At 40.8% G+C, this 21,583-nt stretch overlaps 1 protein-coding gene across 1 annotated transcript in view; it reads left to right on the top strand.

The window, feature by feature from the left end:
* The window catches only part of C8H2orf80 (chromosome 8 C2orf80 homolog), a 159,740-nt gene that overhangs the window by 131,292 nt on the left and 6,865 nt on the right, over positions 1-21,583 (top strand). The window lies entirely within an intron of this gene.

Here is a 21,583-nt window from a genome sequence, read left to right as displayed (position 1 = left end):
CAGTGGCACTGGGCCACTAGTGTTTATTGATGATGTGACACAGGACAGAAGCAGCCGGATGAATTCTGGGGTTTTCAGAGACATAATGTGTGCTCAAATCCAGCTAAATGCAGCCAAACTGATGGATGGATAATGACCCAAAACATAAAGCCAAAGCAACCCAGGAGTTTATTAAAGGATAACAGTCGTATATTTTTTGGGGGGGAGTATTGGATTGTGGTGATTAATATCTCCTTGGTGGCCCTATTTCAACTTTTCACTGGGAATTCAATTTCCCCTTAATTCCACAGTTTTGTTCCCTGTACTGCCTGCTTTTACCTGTGCTTAAAATATGGTTGTTAGGCATGGTCTGTCTATCTGTTGATGGACGGAGCACGCAGAAGCAGGCAGCGTGCAAGGTCAGATTACTAACAGCCAGGACTGTAAGTAAATGATTAAAGCCAGGTCCGCTCTGCAGCTGATAACAGTGCCTGGGCTGTGTGCACTTCTCCCTGTCCCTGCGCTTGGCAGACGCTCCCTCACTCAGCAGAGCTGGAGAAGTAGAGTCGAATTTTGAGCCCCTGAAATGAAGGGATTGTGTTTAAAAAAAATGCTTTAGTTCCATTAGATGGCAGATATAATATGTAAAAATATTTTTAAGGAAAAACTGTAAAAATTATGAAAAATTTTTTTTTCCCTTTCTTATCAATTTTTTTCATGTTACAAAAGATTTCAGAACAAAACATTTCTAAAACCTTTACCGTATGTTTGTACATTAAAAATGGATGGTATTTGTATAATTTATCTACTGGTTGAGCACACCGCAAAACTTCAAAAGACTGCAGCACATTTTGGATTTTGGCAGCCTATTTTTCTTTATTGCTGTTTTTATGGCACTGTACTGCCGGAACAGATGTTGTACAGCAACAAAACATTAGAAGTCCCTTCAAAGTGACTTTGTTTTTTATATTGTCCGCCTAAGGAAATTTGGACAAATGAAAAAATACGTACCTTTATTTTTACATATTTTTAAGAAGGCAAATAAAAAGCAAAAATGTGGGCACATTTGTATATTTTACACACACAAAGTCCTTTATACTATTGCTAAAACTAATAAATATATTTTTTTAAAGGGGAAAATGTGTTTAGGTAGTCTGCTATACTTTTGCTAATAATAGTAACTATAGCCATCTACATATTTTTTGAATGAAAAAAAAAAAAGTGTATTAACCCCTTCCTGTCACCTTCCTTTCTAATTTAGAGAGTACAGGCTCACAATAAATTTTACAGCCAGCAGGGGGCACTCTCATATCAAGAAGAGAGCTTCCCTGGTGACTTTTTAACTTTACACTGCGATGGATGCCATGCAGGGAGACCACTTTGACTGGTCTAGGGCATACTTACTGTGACTGAAGCTCTCTAATAACAGCATGGTCACAATTATCTGAAGCGCAATGGAGCGCCGGCCGATGGTAATGTAACCTGGTGCTTTTATACATATAAAGTTGTGCAGCGTTAAGCTGGAAATGAGTTAAAATGGCCACCAGCAATCTGTCCTAGAATGTGAGCAGGACTGCTTGCCACCACTTTCAGAGCTCCCCAGGAATAGTGGAGGCAAGATCTCACTACACTGCTGTACAAAAGACGGTAATGGTGATCTTACCTATGATATGCCATCATGGCTGAGCAACCTGACAGGAAAACTCCCCAATATGTAGTTTATGCAAGTGCCAGAACATAGAGTATAGTGACGGCCCTACCCGTCAGCCCCCAAGGCAGCTCTGCAAGTGGAGGTAACCAGTCTTTAAATCATTCCTGAAGAACCTCTTTAATGATAGGAGAAAAAGTTGAAAGAATTACTTAAACAAACACATTTCCTGGCAACCTGGGAATATTATGATACGATGGTAGAATTTTTATTATCTTTATTAATATATAACTTTAGAAAAGAAACAATTCAGAGTTTCTATCAATAACTATCCAGAGTTTATATCACTTGTTTTTAGTATCAAAGAAAGAGAAAAGCCCTGCTCTACCCAACCACCCATTCATTCCCGGGACTGAGAAAGAAAAAAGAGAATGGGTGGACCGTAGAGTAGACTCCAACCAAGGTGTCCAAGCATTTAAGCTATAGAAATCACAATTACTCAAAGTAGGACATATCCTTGAATGCTACCACTGTCTCTTTAATATGCTCTCCTCCCCCATACAGTGAAACATAGAATATTTCCTGATATTACTTTTAAACCTTTGCCCCTCTAATTTAAAACTATGTCCTCTTGTAGCAGTTTTTCTTCTTTTAAATATTCTCTCCTCTTTTACCGTGTTGATTCCCTTTATGTATTTGAAAGTTTCTATCATATCCCCTCTATCTCGTCTTTCTTCCAAGCTATACATGTTAAGGTCCTTTAATCTTTCCTGGTAAGTTGTTTCCTGCAATCCATGTACTAGTTTAGTAGCTCTTCTCTGAACTCTCTCCAAAGTATCAATATCCTTGTGGAGATATGGTCTCTAGTACTGCGCACAATACTCCAAATAAGGTCTCACTAGTGCTCTGTAGAGCGGCATGAGCACCTCCCTCTTTCTACTGTTAATGCCTCTCCCTATACACCCAAGCATTCTGCTAGCATTTCCTGCTGCTCTTTGACATTGTATGCCTACCTCTAAGTCTTCTGAAATAATTACCCCTAAATCCTTTTCTTCAGATACTGAGGTTAGGACTGTATCACTGATTTTATAGTCTGGTCTTGGGTTTTTACGTCCCAAGTGCATTATCTTGCACTTATAAACATTACATTTTAGTTGCCAGATTTTTTACCATTCCTCTAGTTTTCCTAAATCCTTTTCAATTTGGTGTATCCCTCCAGGAACATCAACCCTGTTACAAATCTTTGTGTCATCAGCAAAAAGGCACACCTTACCATGGAGGCCTTGTACAATTTCGCTGATAAAGATATTAAACAATATGGGTCCCAGAACAGATCCCTGAGGTACCCCACTGGTAACAAGACCATGGCCTGAATATACTCCATTGACTACAACCCTCTGTTGTCTGTCCCTCAGCCGCTGCCTAATCCATTCAACAATATGGGAGTCCAAGCACAAAGACTGCAATTTATTGCAAGCCTTCTATGTGAGACAGTATCAAAAGCCTTACTAAAGTCTAGAGAAGCGATGTCTACTGCACCTCCGCCATCTATTATTTTAGTCACCCAATCAAAAAAATCAATAAGATTAGTTTGACATGAAGTAAACCCATGCTGTTTTTCATCTTTCAATCCATGAGATTTTAGATGTTCCACAATCCTATCCTTAAGTATGGTTTCCATTAATCTTTAGGGACGACTCCTGTTACCATTGATTGGTTAAATAAATCTGTTAATGGTTTTGCTAGTTCACCGCTAAGCTCTTTTAATAGCTTTGGGTGGGTCCTATCAGGGACCTGTGACTTATTTGTATTAATTTTAGACAGCTGACTTAAAACCTCAAAAGATTCATTAGTCTTCATTCCTAACTGAGGTCCTTTTCCTTCATTTTCCTTTCTAAAAACTAAACAGAAGTATTCATCGAGGCAGTCAGCTAGTTCTTTATCTTCTTCCATATACCTTCCTTCTTTTGTTTTTAATTTAGCAATTCCTTGTTTTAGTTTCCTTTTTTCATTTATGTATCTAAAGAATGTCTTATCGCCTTTTTTTACTGACTGAGCTAATTTCTTTTCTGCCTGTGCTTTAGAAGCTCTTATAACTTGCTTGGCCTCTCTCTGCCTAATCTTATAAATTTGCCTGTCATCCTCGGTTTTTATTTATTTTGTAATTACTAAATGCAATCTTTTTTTTTTTTTTTTTAAAGGGAGTCTTTTACCTCCATATGGCCATATACAGTGCTTACATGGCTCTGTAGCACACCTATACAGGATTGTAACGGTGCCTTTGTTCTTTTCTTTAGACTTGCACGAGCAGGAAAAACAAAGTTTAATTAATATGCAAATGAGCACCCGCAAGTGCCCAGGGGCGGCGTTCAGTGTGTAAGTGCCCAGGCTGCTCTGCCTTCTTTTCACTTTACTCCTCCCCAGTCTCTGCCTTTGCCCACCCTCCAAGTCTCTTGCCCCATCGATAGGTCTGGACTTGGAGGGCGGGCAAAGGCAGAGACTGGGGAGGAGTAAAGTGAAAAGAAGGCAGAGCAGCCTGGGCACCTACACACTGAACTCCTCCCCTGGGCATTTGCAAGTGCTCATATGCATATGAATTAAACTTCGTTTTTCCTGCTGGTGCAAGTCTAAAGAAAAGAACTAAGGCACCGTTACAATCCTGTATAGGTGTGCTATAGGACAATGTAAGCACTGTATATGGCCATATGGAGGTGACAGACACCCTTTAATGATTTTAGCCACTTCTGCTGAGTACCACAGTGGTCTCTTCCTTGTTTGCTTTTACTGACAAGCCTAATGCAATTATCTATTGCCTTCAATAGTGCCACATTTAAGTAGTCCCATTTCTCCTGGACTCCATTGAAACTGTTCCAATCTGATATGGACTCGTATACTACTAATCTAATTTTAGAAAAGTCAGTTTTTATCAAATCTAAAACTTTTGTTTTTGTGTGGTGTGACTCAGTCACTCTACTTATAGTAAACCACACTGACTGGTGATCACTAGATCCCAAGCTTTTCCCTACAGTAATATCAGATACCAAATTCCCATTTGTGAATACTAAATCTAAAATGGCCTCCTTCCGGGTTGGCTCCTTAACTTTTTGCTGAAGAGATTATCCCAGTAGGGAATTTAGAATATCTGTACTCCTGGCAGAACTAGCTATTTTGGTTTTCCAGTTTACATCAGGAAGATTAAAGTCTCCCATAATGATAACTTTTCCCTTTCAATGTCACTTTAGCTATTTTCTCAACTAGTAGATCATCTAATTCTTTGACTTGGCTAGGTGGTCTATGTATCACACCTACACGAGTTACCTTATGATTATCAAGCTGCAACGTAACCCAAACTGACTCTAAATTGGTCTTGCTAACTTGCATTAAATTAGATTTTATGCTATCTTTCACATACAGGGCCATCCTCCCCCTTTCTTGCCTTCTCTGTCTTTCCTATATAGAGAGAACACTGATATTGTTATATCCCAGTCATTACTCCCATTGAACCATGTCTCAGTAAAAGCCACTAAATTTATATTCTCAGATGCCATTATAGACTCAAGTTCATTGATCTTATTCCCTAAACTGTGAGCATTTGTAGACAAGACTCTGAGCTTGTCATTTCTTAACCTGTCACGATCATGGTCATGGTCGTGACTCTTGAACCGCATGCTGTTGCCTGCGGTCTCGTTTGGTTGTTTCAGCCAGAAGTAGGTGGCCGCTTATTTGTTGCCACACTTGTGGTTGCCGCTGGCAACATGTTTTTATCATGTATGTGGCAGTATAGCAGCCTGAGCTGGTGCTAGGCAGTTTTCTGCAATGTGCATGCGGTTGCACCGGGCAACCTCTCTTTATAGGTGTGCCTTTTATCGGTGTGCACGGGGTGTTACATGTTATGTGTGCATTTTCCCCTTTAAGTAGTTGTTTTCCCTTCCCTGGTGTGAGAAGGGTTAATTCCTTCCTAGTGTGTGGGCACTGGGTGTGTCTGAGAGTGGCTGTGGCTACTTTGGGCTATAAAGTCTCTGCTGGTTTCAGTTAGCTGAGGGGTTCTTCAGCCATGGTTGCTGGGGACATCCTCCTGTTTTTACCATCTGCCAGTGGGGGCCACCCTTGTGGTCATAAGTTTATGTCTATGTGATGTTCAGTTGATATTTTCCTTTTGTTATTTGGTGCCGCTATGGATCTGGGTTCCTGTGTGTGGATGTGTGTTTGCTGGGTTCATTTAATGTTGTGTGGACACCAGCTTGCCAGCACAGGGATCCAGTCAGCAAGGCTGTGGCAGGTAGGTGGGACTAGCTCAGTTCACCTGCCATATCCATAGGACTGTTTGTGTTCCCCTTTTCACTGCAGCTTGGCCAGTGAGACTCCTGTTCCTCCGTGTCCAGAAGGAACAGGTCGTCTTACCCTGCTCCTAGTTTAGGGCCACCCTGAGGGCTAGCAGGAACATCAAGGTTCCGGAGTATGAGCCCTCCTACCATCAGGGTCGGCTCATACAGCTAGGAGTCAGGGTCAGATTAGGGATGCGATTAGGAGGTGACCTGCTCCCTAATTCTGTCGTCCTGGTCAAGCAGCAACTACCATCTTCTGTCATCGCACGGCTGAGGGTTTTCCACATCCTCAGCCGTGACATAACCTATGTGCTACTGGCATCTTCTGGCATTGTTCGGGGGGCAGTCGGAATGCTGGATTATCACTCTCTTGCCCCCCCTTTCCTAGTTTAAATGCTCCTTAGCAAATACTTTGAACTGTTCACTGAGGACATTTGTTTCCTTGAGAGAAAGATGCAAACCATCTTTCTTGTACAGTTCTTTTCCATTCCAACGAGAGCTAACATGAGACACAAAGCCAAACCCTTGGTTCAGACACCATTCACAAAGCCATACATTGAATTCATTAATGTGCATATTCCTGTCATGCTGAAGGTTATGCACAGGCAAAACTGCAGAGAATAAAACAGTTGATGAAACCTCCCGTATATCATTACCAAGTGTGTCAAAAGCTTCCTTCACCTTTGAAGCCTCATTGCAAGCCAGATCATTTGTCCCAAGATGGACAATTACATCCACCTCTCTTTCCTGCTTTGCTTGCCTAACAATAGTGCTTCCTCTGCTGCCACTAAGTAGTGCCAGGACTCTGAGGTAATCAGTGTGAATGCATGATTCACTAACATGCTGTGTATTATATTATATGGGTCCTGGCATTTCTTAGTGGCAGCAGAGCAAGTTTACGGGGAAGTAGAGCATATTTCTCTCACGATCCTCCCAACACTTGCGCTCTTGTTGTCTGCGAAGCCGCTAAACCTCCAAAGACTTTATAATTATAAGACCATTATGTCACCAACATTTTCTTTGGAGGGGCACATGAAGCATTTACATATTAAAGATATTGGGGATGTATGCTATGAATAAGGACTGCAGGGTGTAATATCATGTAGGTGATACACTATTGTAATGGGTGGCGCAGGCTCCAGAATACAGGGCTAAATGAGATGTTTAATCCTGTCAATCAAAGGAGAGAGGAGATGAGTGTTAGAATAGCAGTGCTCTAAGGCTTTTGGTCTGCCCCTGGTGCTTGAAAGAGTAAATTTGCATAATTATAAAATGCTCATATCTCAGAAACACTGATACTTAGAAACCTAACTGAATTATCATTTTAATCAGGGGTTCTTCCAGGCAGTGTACCTGGTTTAACAGAGTTGATCATGCTGATGGAGGCTCTTTAAAAATGTCTTATATTGTACGCAACTTAAAATGGACAATTGCCAAGTGTATAACACATTAAAGGAAAACTGATAAAAACCCTGGTCACCGGCCAATGATATGTTATTCAGTTGGTTATGCATTTTGAGCTCAGTTCTATATTGCAGACCTATTACTTTTTATTAAATGATCCCTTACTACGTCCAGTATATAATGTATATGTATGCTAACATTTCTTATTCCCCAGTTGTGTCCATGACAGCACACCTGAGACTGCCTTCCCCTGGTCGGACAGGAAAAAAGCACAGAAAGGTTTAAAACTCCACCCGTACCCCCAGCACCAGTGTATTTTCCTGTCCTGTCAAAGGACAGGCAGCCAGAGAGGTGCTGGGAGCTTCCGCTGGAGGTTCCTGGCTAAAATGTGTGTTATTTTTATTCTGGGTCCGCATCCGTTCTGCAGTTTTACAGAATGGGTGCAGACCCATTTATTTTAATGGGGCCGCAAAAGATGTGGACGGCACACCGAGTGCTGTACGCTTCTGTATTTCCGTGGCCCTGCAAGAAATATAGAGCATGTCTTATTCTTGTCTGAAATCATGGGCAAGAATAGGCAGGCCCTGTGCATTCTGCAAAATACAGAATGCACAAGGCCTGTATCCATGATTTGCGGACAGCAAAAATGGATACGGTTGTTGTGAATGAGCCCTTAGACTTATCAGTAATCCGGTTTCCTGGAAGTCTCCAAGAGAGCACAGGTATTTCACAGCCTAATTTTTGTCTTGGTTCTTTTCCTTACTTCTGTCTTTGATAGTTTTGTTAAAATGCACTGGTGCCAGAGGAGTCCTATTAGGTGAGTAGTATAGGGCTACAGTACTCATCAAACACAAAGTGACAGGTGGCCACGCCTCTTTCTGGTCATAACCCTGACCACTCTACTCATAACCACGTCCACAATCCCACCCGATAAGGCTTCAATAATTCAATTAAGTTTTAATATGTGTAAAAATAAAATGATATTAAGCCTATAGCTTAAGCTTATATCAATATCTTATTAAGTTATTGGCAATAGCTATTTTATCCGTCTATATTGGCAATAGCTATTTCATCCTGAGAGGAATATGGATTAATATTTACTGTCAGCCATGTCCTCACACCCCCATTTGCTGACAGATAGCGGAGGTTGTGAGCTCCACAGGAGGGCCCTGCTTCAAAGCCCCCAGCCCAGATTGTCATTTGATGCACCTCTTGGCATGTTCAGTGTACAGGAAAAAAAAGTTTCCACCCCCCCAGCCATCTGAGTGTCAGTTGGCGAGGAAGAAAGCCCCAGGGGGTCCAGGCTTCAAGGAGAAGGTCACACCTCAGTCCACCACTTTGGAGCCAAGCTGAATCCTGCAGGAAAACCCCCAGCATGGGGGTATCCGCCTTTGCCCAGGATCAGTGAGACCTCCCAGACATGTTGGCACCTACCTTTCATAAGGAATTATGAATCGCCTGGCCATCACAGGCGCAAACCGGATACATATTTGTGTCCCGTGGCCACAAGGTACGTGCCCATGGTCTTTGTTTAATGGGACAAGGTCAGGGAAGGAAGATATCCATATCTCCCCATAGAAACCACATAACGGTACCAGGTTTGGACTCTACTTGTAGCCGGAACCCAGGCAGGTCCATTGGTCCCAGAACCATCTCCCTGTGACCCTCTGGTCTGGAGCTATGAACCCTTTAGGGTTTTGTGGGTCATTTGCTGCCAGCCCAGAAGAGGGGGAGTGGACCCCTCCCTGAGCCAGGAGGGGAGGGGCTGGCTACAGGTTAAAAGTCTGGTGCCAGCAAGTAGGCGTGTCTTTCTCTGAAGAGGGGTCACATCCTACAAATGTGTTTAGAGGGACCCAGGAAATAGCTGAGATCACGGCCCTTCATGTGGACTCAAGCAATGAACATCTCACAACCAAAAGGAACTTTCATCTTACCCGGTAACTGACTTTTACACTGCTTTACCCTGTTGTAACCATCTAATCTGTATCTGTAACCTCAGACCACTGTATATATTCTCTGTGTATATTGTGTTAAATCTAGCGTGCTCTTACGGCGATTAAATCTATAATTTAATCTTTTGCCATCTTGTATCTCTATCACGAATCCCCACGTCTGTGTTTTGGCCTAGTTATAAGCTACCATGGGTTGGTTTCTGACCCTATATAATTCCGTTAGCGGACAAAGCTTATATCAAACGAGAACTGGTGGCAGATACCCGGGCTGAGGAGGCGCTGTTTCACTGCGGCAGTGAAAAGGCTCTCTCAGCTTGTTGCCTCTCTGTGCCAGCGTGGACAGGAGGTGTTTGTGTGGTATTCATCACACATCCGTCTATCTATAGACCTTCGATGATGTCACCGAAGGTCCTGCAAACTATACGATGCAGTCCAACATGTCAGTAATTTAATTAAGTTTAATATGTTTAAAAATAAAATGATATTAAGCTTGTAGTAAGCTTATATTAACCTTTTACTAAGCTATTATAAATATTGTCAGTGGCTAATTATAAATATTGTCAGAAGCTAATTGTTCCTTCTATCTTCATAAAAGCTAAAAGACCTTTGATGTCTATGACCCCAACCCACTCCGACCACAACCCCGCCCATCCTGATGTCATTGAAGGTCCCGCAAGGCAGCAGTCCCTTTGTTAGTGGACCTGTGATCTTTGAAATTTGCTTTTAATTATATACGATCGTGTTTAATAAATCAAAGGCGTACGTGATTTAACCCCTTAAGGACTCAGCCCTATTTAACCTTAAGGACTTGGCCATTTTTTGCAAATCTGACCAGTGTCACTTTAAGTGCTCATAACTTTAAAACACTGACTTATCCAGGCCATTCTGAGACTGTTTTTTTCGTCACATATTGTACTTCATGACAATGGTAAGATGAAGTAAAAAAAAATATTTTTTTTGCATTAAAAAATACCTAATTTACCAAAAATTTTGAAGAATTAGCAAATTTCAAAGTTGCAGTTTCTCTACTTCTGTAATACATAGTAATACCCCAAGAAATTGTGATGACTTTACATTCCCCATATGTCTACTTCATGTTTGAATTATTTTGGGAATGATATTTTATTTTTTGGGGATGTTACAATGCTTAGAAGTTTAGAAGCAAATCTTGAATTTTTCCGAAATGTACAAAAACCCAATTTTTAGGGACCACTACAGGTCTGAAGTCACTTTGCGAGGCTTACATAATAGAAACCGCCCAAAAATGACCCCATTCTATAAACTACACTCCTCAAGGTATTCAAAACTGATTTTACAAACTTTGTTAACCCTTCAGGTGTTGCACAAGAGTTATTGGCAAATGGGGATGAAATTTGCGAATTTCATTTTTTTGCCTAATTTTCCATTTTAACCCATTTTTTCCACTTACAAAGCAAGGGTTCACAGCCAAACAAGACTGTATATTTATTGCCCTGACTCTGCCGTTTACAGAAACATCTCATATATGGCCGTAAACTACTGTACGGCCACACAGAGGGGCATAGAGTGAAAGGTGTGCCGTATGGTTTTTGGAAGCCAGATTTTGCTGGACTGCTTTTTTGACACCATGTCCCATTTGAAGCCCCCCTGATGCACCCCTGGAGTAGAAACTCCATAAAAGTGACCCCATCTAAGAAACTACACCCCTCAAGGTATTCAAAACTGATTTTACAAACTTTGTTAACCTTTTAGGTGTTGCACAAGATTTAATGGAAAATAGAGATACAATTTCAAAATTTAACTTTTTTGGCAGATTTTCCATTTTAATATTTTTTTCCAGTTACAAAGCAAGGGTTAACAGCCAAACAAAACTCATTATTTATGGCCCTAATTCTGTAGTTTACAGAAACACCCCATATGTGATCGTAAACCGCTGTACGAGCACACGGCAGGGCGCAGAAGGAAAGGAATGCCATACGGTTTTTGGAAGGCAGATTTTGCTGGACTGTTTTTTTTTACACCATGTCCCATTTGAAGCCCCCCCTGATGCACCCCTAGAGTAGGAAACTCCAAAAAAGTTACCCCATTTTAGAAACTACGGGATAGGGTGGCAGTTTGGTTGGTACTAGTTTAGGGTACATATGATTTTCGGTTGCTCTATATTACACTTTTAGTGCGGCAAGGTAACAAGAAATAGCTTTTTTGGCACACTTTTTTTTTTTTGTTATTTACAACATTCATCTGACAGGTCAGCTCATGTGGTAATTTTATAGAGCAGATTGTCACGGACGCGGTGATACTTAATATGTATACAATTTCTTTTATTTATGTAAGTTTTATACAATGACTTCATTTTTAAAACCCAAAAAATGTTTTAGTGTCTCCATAGTCTAAGAGCCATAGTTTTTTCAGTTTTTGGGCGATTTACTTAAGTAGGGTCTCATTTTTTGCGGGATGAGATGACGGTTTGATTGGCATTTTTGGGGTGCATATGACTTTTTGATCGCTTGCTATTACACTTTTTGTGACGTAAGATGACAAAAAATGGCTTTTTTTACACCGTTTTTAATGTTATTTTTTACCTGAGGGGTTAGGTCATGTGATATTTTTATAGAGACGGTCGATACGGACGCGGCGATACCTAATATGCATACTTTATTTTTATTTATGTAAGTTTTCCACAATGATTTTATTTTAGAAACAAAAAAAAAATCATGCTTTTGTGTTTCCATAGTCTAAGAGCCATAGTTTTTTCAGTTTTTCGGCGATTATCTTGGGTAGAGTATGATTTTTGCGGGATGAGATGACGGTTTGATTGGTACTATTTTGGCATACATGCGACTTTTTCGATCACTTTTATTACCTTTTTTGGGAAGTAAGGTGGGCAAAAATAGTTTTTTTTTTATGGCGTTCACCGTGCGGGGAAAGTAACATGAGTAACAAAAAAAATTTTCTTAACTTTTTTCACTTTTTTTTACATTTTTTTGACCCAGATCCACTTGGTTCTTGAAGATCCAGTGGGTCTGATGTCTGTATAATAATACATCTGCACAGATGTCAGCCGTTTATACCAGGGTGTCAGCAATGTGCTGACACCCTGGTATAACCACTAGACGCCAACAAATTTTCAAGAGGAGGCGGGCGGGGGATCGTGATCCCGCCTGCCGCACTGCCTGCCTCCCGCACTGCCCTTACCGCCCACAACCCCCCCTGTACCACCCGCCGGCATTAAATCATGCAGGGGTGCAAAATCGGCATTTTGGGCATTTTAAAGTTTCTGATCCCCGCGGTCAGGGACCGCGGGGATCAGAAGCTGCAGAAAGCGCAGCAAACCGCAGGTCTGAATTGACCCCTCCCGGCGTTGTGACAGGATGTCGGCTAAATGATTTCAGCCGGCATCACGTTACGATTAACCCCCGCGGCGCTGGAATATCTATTTAAAGTTAGGACGTACCTGTACGCCCTGAGTCCTTAAGGACTCGGGAATTAGGGCGTACTGGTATGCCCTATGTTCTTAAGGGGTTAAGCAAAAATATATCAACAGAATATGAAGTTATCTAGCTAATCTATCTATCTCTCTATCTATCTATCACATATCTAGTTATCTTTCTAACCAACTGTCTATCTATCCACAATCTTTCTATCTACCTAACCATCTATATAACAATTTATCTATTTGTCTATCTATCTATCTATCTATCTATCTATCTATCTATCTATCTATCTATCTATCACATATCTATTTATCTAGCCATCTATTTACCCATATATCTATTTATTTATGTATATGTATATATATTTATCAAGCTTCTAATATCTAAAAACATATCTTTCATCTAGCTATTTATCTATCTTCTAATATCTATCTATCTACTCATCTTTCTATCTAGCTATCTACAGTGCTGCCCATAATTATTCATACCCCAGGCAAATTTTAACTTAAAGTTACTTTTATTCAACCAGCAAGTAATTTTTTGACGGGAAATGACATAGGTGTCTCCCAAAAGATAATTAGACGATGTACAAGAGGCATTATTGTGGGGGAAAAAAAAACATTTCTCAGCTTTTACATTTGAGCAAAAAGTGTCCAGTCCAAAATTATTCATACCCTTCTCAATAATCAATAGAAAAGCCTTTATTGACTATTACAGAAATCAAACGCTTCCTATAATTGTAGACCAGCTTTTTGCATGTCTCCACAGGTATTTTTGCCCATTCATCTTAAGCAATGAGCTCCAAATCTTTCAGGTTGGAGGGCCTTCTTGTCATCACCCTGATCTTTAGCTCCCTCCACAAATCCCCAATGGATTCAAGTCTAGACTCTGGCTGGGCCACTCCAAAACGTTAATGTTGTTGTCTGCTAACCATTTTGTCGCCACTTTTGCTGTGTGTTTTTGGTCATTGTCAAGATGAAATGTCCACTGCTGCCCAAGGCCAAGTTTCTCTGCAGACTGCCTGATGTTATCGTTGAGAATCCTCATGTATTGCTCTTTTTTTCATGGTGCCGTTTACTGTGACTAGGTTCCCTGGTCTTTTGGCTGAAACCCCTCCCCCCCAAAGCATTAGGTTTCCATCACCATGTTTGACAGTGGGGATGGTGTTCTTTGGGTTGAAGGCTTCTTCTTTTTTACGCCAACTGGACCCTTTTTGCTCAAATGTAAATAAAAGCTGAAAATTTTTTTTCCCCACAATAATGCCGCTTGTACATCGTCTTATTATCTTTTGGGAGACACCTATGTCATTTGTCATCAAAAAATTACTTGCTGGTTGAATAAAAATAACTTTAAGTCAAAATTTGCCAGGGGTATGAATATTTATGGTGAGCACTGTATCTATAACATGGCTAACTATCAAACATCTATTTATCTTTCTATCTATAACATATCTATTTATCTAAATGCCTATCTTTCCACTTTCTTTCTATCTATCCATCCATCTAACAATCTATCTATCTATCTATCTATCTATCTATCTATCTATCAAGGTATCTATTTATCTATTATCTAGCAGGTTTCTTTGAAGTACCCAGCTTTCCCGAAGCTATTAAATCCCAAGCTAATAAAAGACTATGAAGTTATTAATAAAAGCGTATGAATCGCACGAACCTCTTAAGAATCTTTAAAAGATCTTACTATCTACCTTCTAATAAGCCAGCTGGCGATCATTCTGTAGAAACACCTGCCAAATTTAGAAGTCCACAATGTATAGTTAGCCTAATGCACGAGCAGCACCAATTTTCAGAGCGTCTTCTCTTATTCCAAGTTTTCGTACTTCTCTGAATAAAGTTCAGCGACTCCATAAGAACCGATAGCTTTTGTCGTGTAGTACTGTTTTTCTCAATATTTTGGATATGTAAAACAAATAAAAACATTATCAGACACTACATACAATTACATTTTTACATACATTCAAAGTAAAAGTTACAACATTAACCAAGATGTCTGTAACAAAGTTATGTAAAATATTATCAGACACTACATACATTTTTACATAACTTTGTTACAGACATCTTGGTTAACGTTGTAACTTTTACTTTGAATGTATGTAAAAATGTAATTGTATGTAGTGCCTGATAATGTTTTACATAACTTTGTTACATATGGTGCATATTATTATGCACCATATTTTAGTAGCATATTCTTGAAATATCAGGGATATCTATAGGTATATTGATATAATATCATTATACATATATATATAATATATAATTGGACTGGTGTATAGGTCCCCTGCAGTTGGACTTTTCACTTGGACTGTGTTCTTGTATTAAGAACCTAAATAGTGTAGGGGACTATATATAGGTGGCTATACTGTTTAGGTTCTTAATATCAGACACACCAGTGGTCAAACTCTTGCCAATTAGACATTTATCTTTTTTCTTTTTACTCTTCTCTACTCCTTTTTTTATATTTAATAGGATGTGACTTAGGCCTCATGCACAAGACAGTATTTTTTCACGGTCCGCAAAACTGGGTTCCGTTGTTCCGTGATCCGTGTCCGTTTTTTCTTCTGTGTGTCTTCCTTGATTTTTGGAGGATCACCAGACCAGAAAAATGAAAAAACAAATCTAAGTCAAGTTTGCCTTGAAAATAATAGGAAAAAAGCGGACACGGATCACGGACGCGGGTGACAATCTTGTGTGCCTCCGTGAACCATTGTCCGTCAAAAAAATAGGACAGGTCATATTTTTTTGACGGACAGGAAACACGGATCACGGACGCGGATGACAAACGGTGCATTTTCCGAGTTTTCAACGGACCCATTGAAAGTCAACGGGTCCGCAGAAAATCACGGAAAACAGAACAACGGACACGGATGCACACAACGGTCGTGTGCATGAGGCCTAAGTCTGTAAAACTATGCAACTTTTATTTTGTACTATAATCAAAAAAGAAAAATAAGTACAAAACATTGTCCTTCTGTAGCAGTCACCACAAATGATAAACAAAGTCATGCCATTGTTCTCCACTAACACTTTTCTGCACAATGCTCTGTCATTTCTGCCAGTGAACACAATGTCACCACTACAGTCAATCTGTGGCCACTTATGTGCAGCATACTGTGGGGGCCACTGATTGGTGGCTGCAGGATGAAATAGTGTGCACAGAATGTCACCATTGCAGCCAGGAAGATAACATCAGTGCTGCAAGACCAGAGTATAATGATGGCAGTGATAGGGAAGAAAACTGGTAAGTGTGACTTCTTTCTTTGTTTTTTTAGCACACACTCTGTTGACGCCAGTGTTTTTATTTAACTTGAATAAACCTTTTTAAATGGATTTTGTCAACTATATATTTTTTTCTGCCAGTTAAAGCCAGATATTGACACAAATTCTTTACAATCTGCTTTAATTTTCTGTAGTTTTTTTTATTTTATTCCTGAACTTGATTCCTTTCTTATTCCTGCTAAGTTATGAATGAATCACTATCAGTTTGCAATAAATGTTCATTATGGGTTACCAGTTGGGGATGTGTCCTTGTACAGACTAGATACTTTTCCATTAGTGCTGCCAGTGTCAGACGGTGTAGGGACACACTATCAACCTGTAACACATATCTAGACCTTTTTTGCAAACTGTTAGCAATTCATTCACAACTTCTAGTAGGAAGAATAAAGGAATGGCATGTCAGAGAATCATAGTAGTTACTAAAACAGAAATATCAGGAGAGGTTACAGGACCTCTTTAACATATTAATTCCTGAGAATGGAAGCAATACTATAGGGCAAATTATGCAAAGCGTCTGCCAAAATCTAACCATCAAGTAACAGTGCTTTTTCTCATGTTACCCTTTGTAAAAATGAAGCTAAAGCAACATTTTATTGTAAAAAATGTCATTTTTAATTTTCCCGGTCAAGTGTTTCTAAATACTATGAAATGCTTGGTCAAAGCATTCACTATGCCTTTCAAAAAATTACTTGAGGGGTATTTTCAAAATGGAGTAATTTTTTGGGTCTCCTCTGTAGATATCTCAGGACATCTTCAAATTAGCCTGAAAACTAGTCCAGCAAAATCTTCCCTCCAAAACCCGTTTTCTGTGTTATAGAAATATAACTTTTTATTTTTATTTTTATATTGGAATACACTTATTCCTCCATTGTTAGACAAGGATTGGTCTGATGTGACATTCTCACATCTTGTAATATCTCCATCAGCTAATAATAAATTGATTCATTTAAATATTGGCTTATCATAGTTATGTCATTCTGGTAACACTTTATAGAATGGGTAGGACCCCATCCACTAATTGTGTCATAGTGTCACGGGAAGTACGGGGAAGGAAAGACAACCAAAGGGAACCACAACTAAACAACAACAGACTAGACCACAAACATAGGGAATAAAGAGGTCACCTCCTAGCAATCCCTGATACTCTCCCTAAGCTGCTAACAATATGTGCAAATCTCAATCTGAAACACTGTACCAAACCCTCAGCTTAGGGAACAGGGAAAGAGGTAACCGGCTCCTTCCAAACTGAAGGAGCTAGTGTCTCCATGAGTCCTAGTCAGGACAGGCACACCAAGAAAAGGGAAAAGGACTTAGCTTGAGATGTAACTGGAACAGGAGAACCACCACACAAGCAGAGCACTCCACATAAGAACTATCAGCCACAGGGAAACAAGTGAGAGGCGGAACATATAAAGAGCCACCTGACCGATAATGAGCAGCATCTGCGAAGGTGTGGAAACCTGTCAGCAACAATGAAAACATGAGAGATCTGTCAGATAGACTCCTGAGTCTTCCATCCATCTGAACTTCTAAGATCTATCCCAGGGCCGGCGTTGACAGTACCACCCCTTCTACGGGTGACCTCCAGGCACCCAGGACCAACTTTATCAGGGTAGGTTATGTGAAAGGCCTTCAGAAGCCGACTGGCATTCACATCAGTTGCCGGGACCCACATTCTCTTCTCTGGACCATAACCCTTCCAATGAACGAAGTATTGAAGGGAACCCCAAAGGAAACAAGAGTCAACAACTCTGGAAATTTGAAATTGTCATGACAGGTAGAGGTGGAAACGAAGATGGTACAGCAGGTTCCACATAACTTTTTAACAAAGATATATGGAAGACATTATGGATCTTCCAAGCCTGCGGAAGTTCAAGGCAAAAAGATGCCGCATCAATAATGTCAGAGATCTTGTATGGACCAATAAATCTTGGACCTAACTTCCAGGATGGCACCTTCAACTTAATGTTCTTAGTGAACAACCACACCAAATCACCCACATTCAGGTCCGGACCAGACACGCGTTTCTTATCAGCGTTTATACCTATCACCCATCTTTTTTAAATTGATTTAAATTTTCTGCCAGATAGATGACAAGGAAGAAGCAAATCTCTCCTCATCGGGTATACCAGAGGAACTATTCCCAGAGAACGTATCAAACCGAGGGTGAAACCCATATGCACCAAAAAATGGTGACCTATCAGTGGACTCCTGACGACGAAGAAATTCAGCCAAAGACAAAAATTTGGACCACTCCTCCTAATTCTCAGCGACAAAACACCTCAAATATGTCTCCAGATTCTGGTTAGTGCGTTCAGTTTGTCCATTCGATTGAGGTTGAAAATCCAAAGAGAAGGACAAATGAATCCCCAGGCGAGTACAGAAAGCCTTCCAGAATCTGGACACAAATTGAGTCCCTCTATCAGACACCACATTAGAGGGAATGCTATGTAATTTCACAATGTTATGAACAAATGTCTGAGCCAGAGTTTTGGCATTGGGCAAACCAGAAAATGGAATAAAGTGTGCCATCTTACTCAATAGGTCGACCACCACCAAAATCACTGTCATCCCTGAAGAATTGGGCAAATCGGTTATAAAGTCCATGGACAAGTGCGTCCAAGGATGGGATGGGATGGACAAAGGAAGAAGAGATCCTGAGGGCCGAGTACGAGTCACCTTGGCACGAGCACAGGTCTCACAAGCTGCAACATAGCCCTCAACACTCTTACGTAAACCCGGCCACCAGAATCTCAGAGAAATAAGATCAACAGTGCATCTGCTCCCAGGGTGTCCAGCAAGGACAGTATCATGATGTTCCTTAAACATCTTGTGGCGAAGTTCAGAAGGAACAAACAACCTCCCTGGGGGACAGGAGTCAGGTGCCTCTCCCTGAACTTCCAACACCTCTGCCTCTGGTTTAGGATCTTCAGTATCACCCCCCGAGGGAAGCTACGCGACAAGGCATCTGCTCTGACATTCTTGACCCCAGGGCGAAATTAAATCTCATAAAAAACATAAAAAACAAAGACCATCTGGCCTGCCTTGGGTTCAAACGTTTAGACGACTCCAAGTAGGCCAGATTTTTATGATCGGTAAATACAGTAATGGGATGAATCACTCCTTCTAACCAATGACGCCACTCCTCAAAGGCCAACTTAATGGCCAGCAACTCTCTATTGGCCACATCATACGTTTTTTTGAAAAAAAAAGCACACAGGCAACATTTGCCTGGAGAAGGACCCTGCGACAGAACTGCACCAACTCCCACTTCTGATACGTCCACCTCAACAATAAATGGCTGAGACACATCAGGCTGCAACAAAATGGGAGCAGAAGAAAAACATTTCTTTATAGTGGAAAAAGCATGTAACGCCGACCAACGCCGACCAGACAGATAAATACACCCCTTTCTTAGTCACGTCAGTCAGAGGTTCGACAATAGTGGAATAATTCAAGATACATTTTCTGCAGTAATTGGTAAACCCCCAAATTCTCATAAGCACTTTCTGATTCTCGGGCAGATCCCATTCCAAGACTGCACAGACTTTTTTGGGATCCATGCGAAAGCCCGAAGCGGAAAGCAGGTAACCCATAAAAGGAATCTCTTGAACAGCAAACACACATTTTTCTATCTTGGCATATAACTTATTCTCCCGGAGGATCAGCAAGACTTGTCTCAAATGATTCTGATGACTCTCATCCAGGTATACGACAACAAACCTTCCCACCAAATAATGAAAAATGTTATTGATGAAATGTTGAAATATTGTCGGGGCATTGGTCAAACCAAAAGGCAGTACCAAGTTCTCAAAATGACCCACAGGAGTATTAAAATCTTTCTTCCATTTATCCCCCTTTCTGATTCTTACCAGATTATGTGCCCCTCTTAGATCTAATTTAGAAAACACCTTAGCTCCAACAAGCTGGTTGAACAAATCTGGGATCAGGGTAAGGGGATAAGGATAATCACGGATAGTGATGCGATTCAATTCTCAGAAATCTAGACACAGTCTCAATGTCCCATATTTTTTCTTTACAAAAACGAACCCTGCCGCCATAGGTTACTTAGATGGTCTGATGTGTTCCAAACTCTCGCCTATAAACGTGGTGTTGCCAAATGCAACAAGCTTGGGCGCCTATATCATTGTATTCAAAAACCGGCAAACAGTGTATTTGGCATCTAGATAGATAGTTGTATCTTCTATCGTATTAATGATATTGTGTACTCAGCAGTTATTTGATATCCATAAAGATAACCATATATACTGAGCATCATTACTTTTGTATCTAGAAAAACGACAGTGTGTATTAAGCATTCATTTATAATCTATTACTGTATACTTAGCATTTATCTAATACCAACTATAACAACTATGTGTACCAAGCATTTATTATTTTTGTGTACCTAGATTAGGCCATAACAAATCTATATTGGGCACCCCATATGACTCTGCCTATGTCATCTTTCCATAGGGTCAATCTAGGGCATATAGGAGGTTCCTGAACACGGGATTTGGGCGGCTATTCAGTTTTTTAGGCAGGGACTACTAAGAAAAGGGTCAGAATTAGGGACAGGTCCCAAATCAAATGTGACTACCCTACCCCGAAAACGGTCTCCTCCAGCACTTTGGAGAGAATCAGGAACATCTTTCCAACAGCATACCCAATGCTTATCCTCTTATGCATTGTCATTTTTCTTTTTTTTCCTTTTGTGTGTATTTTGGGGGATTTTGTCATTTATATGCAAAATATTAAAGGCTAAGTTTTATAACAGGTGGTACTCTGTGACCAAATGTATGCATACCGCACGTAAATATTTTCCCTCTGACGGGATATTGTCTTAGCTGTGAATAAATGAAATCCATTAGTTAATTCAATGATACGTTTTGAACATATTCTGTTTAACCCCTTCAGGACCTTGGACGAGTATACTCGTCCTGGAGCAACGGTACTTAGCGCTGCAGGACGAGTATACTCGTCCTGACATTAAACTACAGCCAGGCACTCTGGTTCAATGCCGAGGGGGGTCCTGTGACCCCCCCATATCGGCGATCATTGCAAACCGCAGGTCAATTCATACCTGCGGTTTGCAGCGCTTTATGTAGTTTCTGATCCCTGCGGTCCCTGACCGCAGGGATCAGAAACCTAAAAATGGCCAAAATCTAATTTTTTTTAACCCCCCTGCACCCCTGAATTAATTTATGTGGCAGGGTGCAGGGGGGCGGTTTGTGGGCGGTGCGGCAGTTGCGGCATTGGTGTCCAGTGGTACCAGAGTGTCAGCACATTGTACCAGAGTTTAGCTGTTTCACCCTTTCCATACCGCGGTCTGTACGGACCGCAGTATGGAAAGGGTTAAGTCAGGGAGCTCCCCCCCTCTGCCATCGGGGGGCTGCTGTGCCTTTGCAGCCCCCAGATGGATGAGGGGACAGAGGGAGGGAGCTCCCCTCCTTCCCCTTCCCCATCTGCTCAGTTGTGGCAGACGGGGAAGGTTTCCATGGCAACAGGACGCCTTCTCAGGCGTCCTGCTGTCCATGGTGCTGAACAGATCTATGCTAAAAGCATAGAT

The sequence above is a fragment of the Bufo gargarizans genome, chromosome 8 (genome assembly GCF_014858855.1).
Source record: "Bufo gargarizans isolate SCDJY-AF-19 chromosome 8, ASM1485885v1, whole genome shotgun sequence".
NCBI lineage: Eukaryota > Metazoa > Chordata > Amphibia > Anura > Bufonidae > Bufo > Bufo gargarizans.
Note: the sequence above shows the minus strand (reverse complement) of the source record. Positions and strands in the feature narration are given on the sequence as shown.